This window comes from Sylvia atricapilla, chromosome 15 (genome assembly GCF_009819655.1).
Source record: "Sylvia atricapilla isolate bSylAtr1 chromosome 15, bSylAtr1.pri, whole genome shotgun sequence".
Taxonomy (NCBI): domain Eukaryota; kingdom Metazoa; phylum Chordata; class Aves; order Passeriformes; family Sylviidae; genus Sylvia; species Sylvia atricapilla.
Window position 1 is genome coordinate 1,128,542 of NC_089154.1, and position 12,171 is coordinate 1,140,712.

At 39.0% G+C, this 12,171-nt stretch overlaps 1 protein-coding gene across 1 annotated transcript in view; it reads left to right on the forward strand.

Moving 5' to 3' along the window:
* Positions 1-12,171, forward strand: part of CYTH3 (cytohesin 3) — a 48,339-nt gene that overhangs the window by 11,311 nt on the left and 24,857 nt on the right. The gene's annotated exons all lie outside the window — the stretch shown is intronic.

Genomic DNA, 12,171 nt, shown 5'->3' on the forward strand with positions numbered 1-12,171 from the left:
GTTCTTTTACTGTTACTCCAAGCCTTTGATTTTGAATGTCATTCCTAGTTTGTAATCACACTAGTCTAATTTTAGAAGTTCAATAACAATAGTATACAAATTATAAGTCCCGATTGACTGAAAGATACTTCAAATACTGTAAGCTACATCTATCAATACTGACAGTAACATGAATTTTAAAACATAATTGCTGTGTCAAACATAATCTGGATTCTGCATTTCTGCCTTAATTGGTTGTTGATTAATTATTTTTTTTTTTTTAAGAAAAAGAAATCAGAAAGGATGAAGATTTATGGTTGGTCTGTTGGCTGGGGAATAGCCTGGCACTTTGCCCCTCAGTGCCAGAACAGAACAGCAACAGCCTATTTTCCTTCCTGAGCAAGTAGGAGTTGATGTCTCAATTCATAGTGGAAGTGAAATGTGGACAAACACTGTGCTTTGAAGGCAGAACACTTCTAATACAAACCAACTGCAATGCAAAAACATCTTTGATGTCCTCCTATTACATACAATATTTAAAATGAATACCATGCAAATAATTTGCTTTACCTTTTTTTTTTTTTTTTTTGACATTTGGAGGGATTAAATAACCAGTACCGCATTTTATTCTTGTTTAGTAAGAATGGTTGTCAGAGTTCTTTTCTCCCAAGTTTTAAAGGCTGTGATCTTATTGTGAATTGTGAAGAGCCTAAAGGAATCACTTTCAGTTAATTGTTTTCTTGAAGTGCAAGTCAACTTCCAGTGCATTTTGCAAAATTGCTGTTATGTAGACTGCCAGTGTCAAAGACCATTAAAATACAGCAACCAGAATGAGAAACTTGGCTTACAGATTTGCTTTAGGATGTTTTGACTGTATTCGTGACAGTTCATAAGGAAAATTAAGAAAATGTTTGTGACTTGAGAATAAAATCTGCCAGCTAAGTTGAAAAAGTAGTATCATAATGTCTTGCATCTTGGAGAATGAGAGAACACTGCAGTGCAACTATTACTGTATTGTGTTTTTCTCTGGAGCTCATATGGACTCAGGAGATGGTTTTCTAATGTGATGAGAGAACATCAAAAGGTCCTTCTCACCCTGGAGAAATAATAGTACAATTCTAGCAAAGTTTTGGCTTTTCACTACCTCATTTTACGTTTTGAAGAACGAGCTTCCTGCTGAACAAACACATGTTAGTCTGATAGCATTTTCCTGTATTTGAATTGTGAACAGTCAAATGACTCAAAAAATGTATGTTGAAGTAGATACAGGGTTTTAGTGTAGAATTATGTGCATACAATAAATCTATTCAACTAATCAGTCTGCTTCCTTTCTCTCCCACCCCCTTACAGCTGGAAGTTCATCAGCTTCTGGTACTATATCTAGCTTCCTCTGGAGACTTTCTGGGATAGAGTTAACAGTGGTGGCAGGCATTAGTGAACAATGTCATGATTATATTCTGTGGGTCTGTATAAGTTGTCATTTTCCATTGCTGCTATTTCTAAAGGAAAATATGTCATCTATTTAGTATGAGCATATTATGTGTGCCGTGCAAAGTTGCATGCTCCAGGGTTTAGTGAAAGCATGTACGTCATCATTAGATCAGTATAAAATGTTTCTAGGTTTCATTAGCGACCAATTTGGTGTTTAAAATGGAAAATTTATGATAAGGTTTTATTTTCCTAGGTTCTTAGCTAGGATAACACAGGATGGCTAGGCTTTCATTCTTAGTTAGTTCATAATTAGTTATGCTTTGAGGTTTAGTGTATATGAAGACATTGCTTTGAGGTACAAAGCATGTACCTCAATTAAAGAAGAATTTAAAAAAAAATTAGATGCTTTCAGTTGTCTTATCAGTTGTGAGCTTCATGACAAAACACTTGCCGTCAGATCTAATGGAATCTAATAGCCTGATTAAAAACTGTTACAATTTCTTTTTGTTGACCATTTTTCTGTGAAGGATCACAATGTAATCTTTCAGAAACAGCTTCTGGACATTTGGAGATCCTGGCTAAACATCTGCAGTCAGTTGAATATGGCACTTGGCTGTTCTGGTTGAGCTTCAAATGCTTCAACAAAGTTTCAAGGTCCACTTTATTAAGACATTTAAAAAAGATAGAATAGATACTATGATTGAAGAGTCTTGTAGAAGAAGTTTTTATATGGTTTTTGAAGTGGACTGTAGACTGAAGCCTGTGCAGGTGTCTGTCAGAATAATTGGGGACAAAAGTCTAGGCTTAATAGTGCCACTGCTTTTATTACTCACCACTTCTTTCAGCGTTCAAGAAATCATTAAAACACTGAAGAGTTTACCTGTGGATGGTAATCTCCAGGTGTTTTGGACTTGCTGCTGCTGTCTGTCTGTGATACACAGAAGAATTCCTGAACTGCACTAGTAAGTTTTCCCACTGCTCAGCGCGTGAGCCGTGTTGGTGAAGTTGCAGTCACTGTTGCTACAGACTGCTTAACAGAAGTTATAGCTTGGTATTTCTGGTTGCCCCAAGGCAAATTTAGGATAATTGCAAATATGTTAACATGAGTCAGATTTTTTCAGTCTTACACAAAGTTTGTCTTTGTATAATGAAAGCTTGTGCTGGGTAGAGCACTGCTCTGAAGGCACTACCTCTTTGGAAAGGTGTTTAGCAGAGGCTACATCTGACCACACTGTCAGTGGCTCTGCTATGTGCAGGTGAAAAAATCGGGATTTGCTATAGGTTTTACCTGTTTAGGAAGTGATACCTTTTATTGTTACCTTTGGTGCCATGTTGAGGGGCAGCAGAACTAAAACATATAGTCCTACTTAATTGTTTCCTAGTCAACAAAAGTGTTTTGTATTTGAACGTGACAGGATGAAGTTAAAATCTTAGAAAAATGTTTATTAATAGGACCATGGGAGTTGGTGGACTTAAAAATGAGATTGAGGGTTGCATCGCAGTTAGTTGCTTAGATTGTCAGGGAAAACACTGAATCTCAGAGACATTGAGAGTAATAAAACTAAATTTCTTAGATCTTTGAAGTTGTATGGATATGATTTTTTTTTTTTTGTTAGGTACTTAGCTGAGAAAAATGACCGAGTTACTTGAAAATAAAGTACAAAAGATTAAGTGTTCAGATTATTTTTCACTGATCTCTGGAAGGAATGCAGTGATTTTGCCAGTAAGGGGCAGAGAAAACAGCTTTAAAAGGTTACATTTTCAGCAGATTTACTTGAAACAGTTGGGGAAAGTTTAAATAGGAAGAATGTATTTATTCAAATGAGTTTTTGATCAGGGTGCCAGGAGGACTGCCTGGAGTATGAAAAATCTTTCTTTTTGTAACATATAACTTATGTCTGTACTTAGAAGAATTTCAGCAGATGTTGAATGTACTCTATTTTGGAAGTATGGTGAAGCAGATTTGGTATGACTGCTGATGGTCTTTTGCCAAGCAAGGAATCAGAGACCAGGGGTTTGACCTTATGGTAAGTGGATCCATCCAACAGACTTTGTTATCAGTGAGCCAGACAAAAACCTCCTTTATATCTGAATTAGTGACCAGTCAAGCTAATTGTTTCATGGTGTGATGGCAACCAACAATTCACAAAAGCTCTGTATACTCTTTTCTGAGGAATCTGAAAATACTTCACCAGTCTTAATGAAGCTTTGCTATTCCTTCATCATCAAATTTATGAGTAAATTCCTAACTCTCTCCCTGCCTTCTCAGGCTTCAGGCAATGTGACCAGTGGACCTGTTGATGTAACAGTAAGAATCTGGAGCAATTCAAGCCTAAGATAGCCAAGCAGCAAAATACTGTATTAGCTGTACTGCATTTCTCTCCAAGTGCTGCAGCTCAGTGGTTTCCGTAGCAGGTACCACAGTTACTTTTTTTGGAGGAGACTGCAGGAATTTCAAAGGCTTACACAACGTCAGACATCGCATTGTGCAGAGTTGTGGATCCTGGAATGTCTTGTTTTGGTAAATAAAAATACTGCTCAAGAAGTTAACTTGATAGATGAGCAGTCCTGTGTGGCACTCTGTAGCTGCCTTTGGAAACATTCCTCAGGGAAGATTGCTTTCAAATCTGGAAGCTGCTCCACCTCCTCAGTGTGCAACTGATCTTGGAAAATGAATAAATAGAAAGCTTCTGCAATAAATACTGTTCTGAAATCGAACTCCAGAGCTGTGTCAGGCAGGGATGGGGGAAGTGGAAAAATCAACTTTGCCTTGCTTTTTCTGAAAATGGCATTGTGTGCTTTAGAAACAGCCGGCAATCCTAAGTGACAGCTAATGCTCCTCACTAATGAGTGCGGCGCTGTGAGCAGATCCCTTATTGCCAAGAGTAGATGTTACTGGAAATTTGTGGCAGCCTGTCTGAGCCCCGGCTGTTTTGCCGGGAACACGGTAGGTCTGATGAGCTGTGCCTGACTGTTGAGCAGGGTTTGGGGGTATTGCTGGCGGCTGACCGTGGGGTTTGGGCTCCAGGACCCCCCTGCAGCTGCTCGGTGACATTCCTGTCAATTCTCAGTGCTGCTACTCGAAATGGATCTGACAGGAATGTCTGCTACTACTCGGCTGTGTTTGCTTTTCACGTCTGTTTTCCAAGGTCTATCCTAGGAAAAAATGTAGATACCTGCCAGCCAACCACTTCCTCTTCCCAGTAACTCTGGGTGACTGGGGAGACACAGCCCTTCTGTAAGGGTAAAGCTGAAACACATTGCTACTGTCTTACTCTTTATTCCTTCTCATACCATTTCAAAAGCTGAAGGGATCAGTGTTTTTGTTTGCCTCTTCTCACACAGAATGTGATGAAATGATCTCTGCTTTCAGGAGGAGTTGTCCCATCCTTGGTTTGAGTTGCTTGGATCCTGGAGCTGAATGAAGTTTAGACTGGCAGTAGGACGTGTAGTTAGTCCAGCTGTTCACAAGAACTCCTGGGAGTCATGTACCAGTGGAAGATGAAGTGTCCCTGCTTTCTTTTTCATCCACACATGCTCCTTGGGATGGTTGGGACAAATAGTTCTGGCCTGACTGACAAGCAAAAGAAGTTGACAGAGGCGTATTTGCTCTTCTCTTGTCAGTAGTTTAAACTTTGCCTGACACTCTATAGAGCTGCTGGGAGTCATCCCAAACACACTGAAGTGACCACAGAACCAAATCCTGAGCAGTGGCTGCAGTACTTCAGGCAGTCCAGCTTCCCAATCTGGGCTCCCACTTGTTCCACCCATTTTCCCCCAGCAGTCTGAGCAGGTCACTCTCCTGTGCTGGTCATCCAAGAGTTGCTTGAAGATAAAGTTTTTTAATTCCTGCCAGTGTTGTCTGTCTGCTTGACTCAATCAGAAGTGAGCTGTACTGTCATAGAAATTAGTCATGGGACCATCCTGTCCCTTTCCATCCAACTCTTTGTATAATTCTGCCTAGTAATGTGTTACAGTTGTGTTGGGCAAAATTATAAATGCCCCAAGTTAAAAGGTACATCCTGCTTCTATTGTGTGGTCTAAGAGATGTTACTTGTGGAAAGCTAGTGCATCTACACATTTTAATGTCAGAATTTTCTCTTTTTGCTGCAGGCAAGCAAAATCCACTGCTCTTTTGCTGCCCTTTCTTTGCTGTATACTGAATGAAGGATTTCAGCTAAAGACATGATGTGTCTAATGTGCCACTTAGCTATGCTGTGCATAGTTGGCGTGGTGATCTGTTCCTTTCACCTCCTAGATAGTGTTGAGAGGGAGCCCTGATTTCCTTCCCAAGACTCCCACTTGAAAAGTGGCTGTTGTTCTGCACTGCAAGTGGATACATAATGTGCTATCAGCTTTGGTCTCCCCATGTGTTATTGCTGGATCATTCTCTTCCTCAGGCGATGCTAAAATTTTTTGTGACCTGATTCTTGCCATGTAAGTGTACACAAGAAATGCATAATTTGCAGACTTCCACTCTGTAAAGACTAAATTTGTGTTAATGCATACTTTAAATATAATGTACTCTAAGCAAAGGCTTTCAAATGCAAACATGGAGAAAATTCGTTTGATTTCAGCTATGGCACTACGTAAGTTCCCATTTGTTTCTCTAGTTTTGCAGATACAAATGTTCCACAGAGAGAAAATTATTACTGAGCTTTCCCAAAATTACTTAGCTGTGAGATTCTGCTTTGCAGCATACATCAGGAGGAGGGGAAAAAATAATTTGTTTCTGTGTGACAGTATTTTGTTTATTTGATCAGTGTAAAGAAAAGGCTTGTGGCCACTTCCTTTTGTAAGACTGATATCTGTATTTCTAATGGTGATATTATTACACCAAGTTGATTCTGATCACTCTTCTTCATTATTTGCTGTGCAGAAAAGAAATCTGATGCAATAATTTTGTTAAAAAACTGAAAGAGTAAGAAAATTTTAAGGGAGTATCAATGTCCCACTGTGCCTAAGCCAGCAGGACAGTACAGGACTGTGCATTTTTACTTACAGTGCTTGGCACTGCACAGCATTGCATTTGTCCCACATAACTTTGATGTTACTGTTTTCCGTGTTGGAAGAGGACTGTGGTGTTAAGATGTGATAGTGTGACAGTGTGTAGTTGTAACACTGGAGTCAGGATGGTGATTCACCAGAATTCCTGAGCAGTAGTTGGTGATGGTGATGGTAGCTGATGGTGGTGAAGGCACATGTTATGGTGATAGTATTTCCTGTATCTGTGCTGATCTGTTCATAGCCCTCTCTGAAATGCTCACTAGTACAGTGTGGCCAACAGCTCCCTTTTTAATTTCCACATTAGCTGGCATAAAATTTTTCTACACTTTTAAAATATGCATGGATATGCATATTTTAACATTCTAAGTCTGTTACCCAAATACATTAATACTTGCATTAATAATATAAAGTGTTAAGTTAAACTTGGTTTTCTTTTCATATTCAGTAATTTGTATTTACATATTTTAGAAAGAAAAGTTGGCCTAGAAGCATCTTCTGATCTTGAAGCAAGAGTGGAGTGACTTCAAAAGAAAAACGCTTCTGAAAGGAAATCCATGCTTATCTATTATTAATATCAGGTTGAACTACTTTTAGTATTTAGAGAATACAGCCTGTGAGGGTGGGGTTTTGGGGATGAGCTAAGCTGCTTTCAGGGCTGGTTCATCTCAAGGGGGTTGCTGTCCCCTGTACTTTTGTGCTGCCAGGGGTTTCTGCTCTGTTTTTTGTCTTGGGCAGTCCTGTGGTCTCTTGCTGAAACCATTTGTCCTGCTAAATTGGGGAAGAAAACCAACAACAACTCAGAAAAAACAGGGTCCGGGCATCAAATGGCAAAGCAGTGCAGGGACATAGAGGAGCAGGTACAAACTCATTACCTGTGACTCTTGCTCAGACCTTGGCCCTGTAGGTTTTTTCTTCTTTCTTCTCAAGTGATGCTCCTGTATGTAATTTAAAGTGGTTCTTTTATTTTGTCGCTGCAAAACACTAGGTTTCCTAATGGAAATACATAAAAACGTTGAAATAAGACACACTAATGAATTAAAGGAGGTAAGTTTAATATAATCATGACCCTCAGTACTGCCTGCTAATGACAATAAAGAGCATGGGCAGTAAAAAAGAAATACTCTTCCTAATGGCCGGTGTCTGTGTCAGAGGCCTAAGTAGGCACTAAAAAGCAAGGGAGGTGCCTCTGCAGTTTCTGTGGGTGTATCTGTAGGAAGGTGAAGATGTGGAAGCGGCTCTAAAGCCCCTCGTTGCGGTTTGTTGCGGTGAAGAAGGCAGCTCCTGGCTCGCAGGCAGGATTAGCAGCTCATGCGAGAGCCTTTACAGCCCCTGTTCCCTGCACAGCTGTTGGCTCTGTGCCGTGTGTAAAGACACATCTGCTCTTGTCTCCTCTTCCTTTTGGACTCCACCGACAGAAACATTCGCGGGTACCATGGCAGGGCACGTCCGTAGTGATATCTGAAATAACAGGGTTTTGGGAGGCAGGTAAAATTCTCCTTCCCTCCAAATCAGTGTTATCTGGAGCCTGATTTTGCACAAGTTTGCAACTGCCTACTTTCTGCTTTACTAAAGAGACTAACACATTAACAAATTATGTAGGGCTGTTTCTGGGCAGAACAAAACCAATCTTGCTTTATTTGAAGTAATTCTTACGGATTATTAGACTGTTTATTGCAAAAGATGATTTCACGCTTGATGATACTGTCACCTTGCTGGACCTTTTCTATACAGAACAAAAATGTATTTCATAGTTCAAATTTTTTATGCTTTTGTCTATTTTAAAGAAACCTACAGAAATGTATACCACTGATATAATGAACCTGCTTTTTAGCAGAAGTAAAAGGAAAAAAATCTTGAAGGTGTAGCAGGTCGGAAGGAAACTATTTCCTCTAAATTCATGGAAATGTATATTTGTGTGGTAGTAGTATTAATATTTTTAGGGTTTACCGCCTCCTATTATTAGAAGCACAAACCGATAATATCTTTACTGTAACTTTCCTGCGAAGTATGTCCTTATCCTAGAGAAAAAACTGGTTTTGGGAACATCTTGTAATGGTGTGATTTCCAGCAGCTAAAGGATGAGAATGATGGATGTGCGTTGGAGGTTTTCTTCTGGGTTTGGCCACTAATGTGATTTCTGGCCACAGAGTCCCTTGTGATTGAAAACTCAAAATAACTCTGCGAGCCATGGATTCTGTCCTAGATTCCTCATCCCATCAACTGGCCATTTCTTTGTGTGTGAAAGGATATGGATTGTTTCCCTCCTTAATGGACCTAATAGCAGATTGACATTGTAAGGTAGTTAAGGAGCCAAATCCAGCTGGTTTTACTGATGCAATTCCATGTAGATACAGTTTGTTTCTGAACTGTGAAGTGAATCTATTCAGAAGGATGTCCTCCTACAAAAACTTCTGTGGAATTTTTCATAGCCACAAGTGGTTGGAGCACTGTTTATACATCTTGGCTGAAAGCTGGAAAATGTTCCTGTAATCAAGTTTTAAAAAAAAGGGAGCATGTAGGGGGAAAGGAAGAGAGAATAGCCTGAGAATATCTGTTGAGGCGTATGTTCTGGGACAATCAGATTTGTTCTCAGAGATGAGTGTATGTTATTTTAAAGGCCAGAAGAAACATGTCTACCCGTTTTGTGTATGGATGAGAAAAGGTTTGTTTAGTTTTAAGCCTTGCATTGTGTAAATATCTTTACACTTGCAAGATATTTCAACTGCAGTAAAATTAAATTCCATCTAATTGTTCTTCGCTTGGAATGCGATCTTTTGCAGTTCTTTCTCAATCTCTAAATTAAATGTTTGGGTTTTTTGGTAGTTGCTAGCTCAGAAATGGTTCATATTGAGAGTTGTGGGACAGTGCTCTTCTTTGGATATTGTGCTTGGGCTGTCCATAGTGGAGAATTATTTAACCAAGCAACATCACAACTGATGCACAAAACACTGATTTCTGTAGTGAGATGCAGTTTGAAAGTTTTCACTAACACGGTATAGTAAACAGGACTGTATTCAAGGTGTGTTCCATTAATTTTTGCATTACAGGATATTCATTTAAGTACATATAGTTCAGCTATAGGAATTGAATTCTAATAGGCCAAGTTGGAATATATTAATTTTTTTTTTTCAGTTGGTTGTAGGAGCAGTATTGTAACGTATATGGTGTTGTGTGTTTCTTTGGCCAAGAATATAATGTGTATTTTCAACAACTTTGTTCTTTGTAAATAAAATATCAGTAGTATATTCACTTTCTGTATAGCAGTACCTGAAGCTCTGAAGTTCTAGAAAAAGGAAATGCTCTCTGTTAGTGAAAAGATTTCACAGAAATTGCTTACTTTAGAACATTGTCTTTCTTTAAAGATTAGAAGATAGCATGAAAGAATGCTGTAGCTTGTTCACTGTACTGAAATGCTTTTGTTCTTTTTTAGAATTTAAATGTTCATGCTAACTCCTCCCATCCTGTCTAATTTGTGTTTAGATTGGTGAAAGGCAAACGCCTCCGGAAATGACTTAGAGAGGACAGCTAGAAAATTTGTTTTACAAAACAAATACATGATATAGTCTCCATGAGTTGTTCTGTGTGGAGGATTATGTTGACACATGGTTGAAAAAGAAGTGTTTGCTGTAGGCAAAAGGGTGGGCTTGGGAGGGGTCTTGCCAGAGCAGATAATCTCTTACCATGTACCTGCAACATTTGCTTAGGACTGTAAAGATGTTTTAATCCACCATTGTATGTTGCCTGCCTATGTTCATATTTCAAAAGCCTTAATTGAAATACATAAATACTGCTAGCCTTGGTTTGAAGACACAGAGTTGAAAGAGCAGGGACAGTAGCCATAAACTGACATGGCCTCCTGGAGCAGGTGCCTTCCAGGCTATAATGCCGGGTGAAGTCTCTTCAGAAACTTTGTTGTGGTGCGATGATTTTCTCACTGACGCGTTTTCTGCAGCATAAAGAGCAGCAGCACTGGAGAAGGGAGGCAGTGGTAGACAACCAGTAGAAGGATGATAACGAGGCAAGCATCTTCAGTATCACACAGAGGCCAATTCATGTGACTACAGGACAGCGCCCTTGGGAGTGATCCTGGCGAGTCAGTCATCCCTCCTGTGTGCTGATAGTGTCAGGGGAAGGAAAATACTGTCTACAGCAAGAGTTTCTAGAGGTTGAGCAGTACTGTAACTCCCCCTCAGTTACATCCTGAATCTTCTATTCTTGTCAAAAGATACAGAAATATTTTGGCTCTGCTGTTTAAATGTCTTTATTTAAAAGTGCATTAGTGTCCAGTTTTATCTAAGTGCTCTGCAGGTTCAGAATCTTCTTTTCCAGCAGACTGCTTGTCTTGTATCTGGCAGATAAATACTTGATTTTATTTCCTAATGCGAAATGTAGTCTGACTCCATTTAGCTTTTTTCCTTTCTGTCTAACAGCATCATTAATTATACTGTGAGGCTTGTCTCTACTCTGGCTGTGATCAGAGGAGAGGAGAACACAGCAGACAGTATTTGGGTGCTGTAGGAAAACACTGTGTTTGATTTCTCTTTTTTTTTGTAGGTTGCTTGAGCACAGAAAACTGATACAATTTGTGTTGATTCCAAAAAAGCAATTTCACTTGTTCCAAACCTGTCCCAAGGAGCCTTCACTGCATAGTAAAGGGAGAAGAAAATGCAGTACCACTCACTGGTGTGCAGATTTGAGAAGGGTTTGTGCTAGTGTCTAATCCAGAGGTTTTGTAACTCATCTTGAAGAAAAAGCAACTCCATCTATGAATTTTAAATATTTCTTACTTCAAGATGGTTTTCTGTTCGAGGTTTGATTAGTATTTCCAGTCATCAGCAAAGGTGAGAGTTATCAAAATGCCTTGCTGCAGCAAAGAGTTAAAAATTTAGCATCTCTTGCTAATACTGCTACTGTAAAGCTGCAGTGTAATTTCATCTACAATACTGCAGAAATGCTTTAAGGATATCAGAATGTGCTTCCTAACTAAGACTGATTATATATGGTTTGCCTTTTTTGTAATCAACATTGGGTAGCAATAATAGTTTTTTGTCAGTGCTCAGTTAACTAGTAAATATTTGTAGTATGTTTATGTACATAGTGTGTATATAGTCATTAATTTTCTGTGGTTGAGGATCTTGGAGTAAACATGTAAGACAAAGATGTGATGTAGGGATGTGTATTTATAAGGTTTGATGTGAAAAGAATCCTACCACTATTTGCATACCAGAGATTTTTAGGAGTGGGTGGCTTTCTGATGAGATGAAGAGAATAAGCAGGTAAGCATATTGAAGTCTGGTATTTGTTCAACAGAAGACTGTCATTTCCTAAACTGAAAGTAATTTAATCATGTTTGTATCTGGAGTAGTTAAATGAAATCATTTGCCATAATTACTTCATGTCTAACAAGGTCTGTCGCCATTTGGATTTTGTTATGATTCAGATTCTAAAAGGAAAGGAGCCTAACCACTGGATGTTGAAATAATCAATATATTTCATTATTAGGATTCTAACAGAAGCCGTGTTGCAAATGTGTGTCTAAAACTCTCCTCTCAAGCTGAACTTTTCTTTGTAATCCTGTTGCTACAGTCTGTTAGGTGTGTATAGGGCATAGAGCAGTGGCCCGACCATCCCAAATGGCTACATTTGTTGTGTGTTGCTCTTACATACCTTATTAATTATTTTTGTTGGTCTGTTTTACTGGAAGGAAAAGCTGTTCTATAATTAAGGAGCTATTTCCAATAAAGTGGGTAGTAT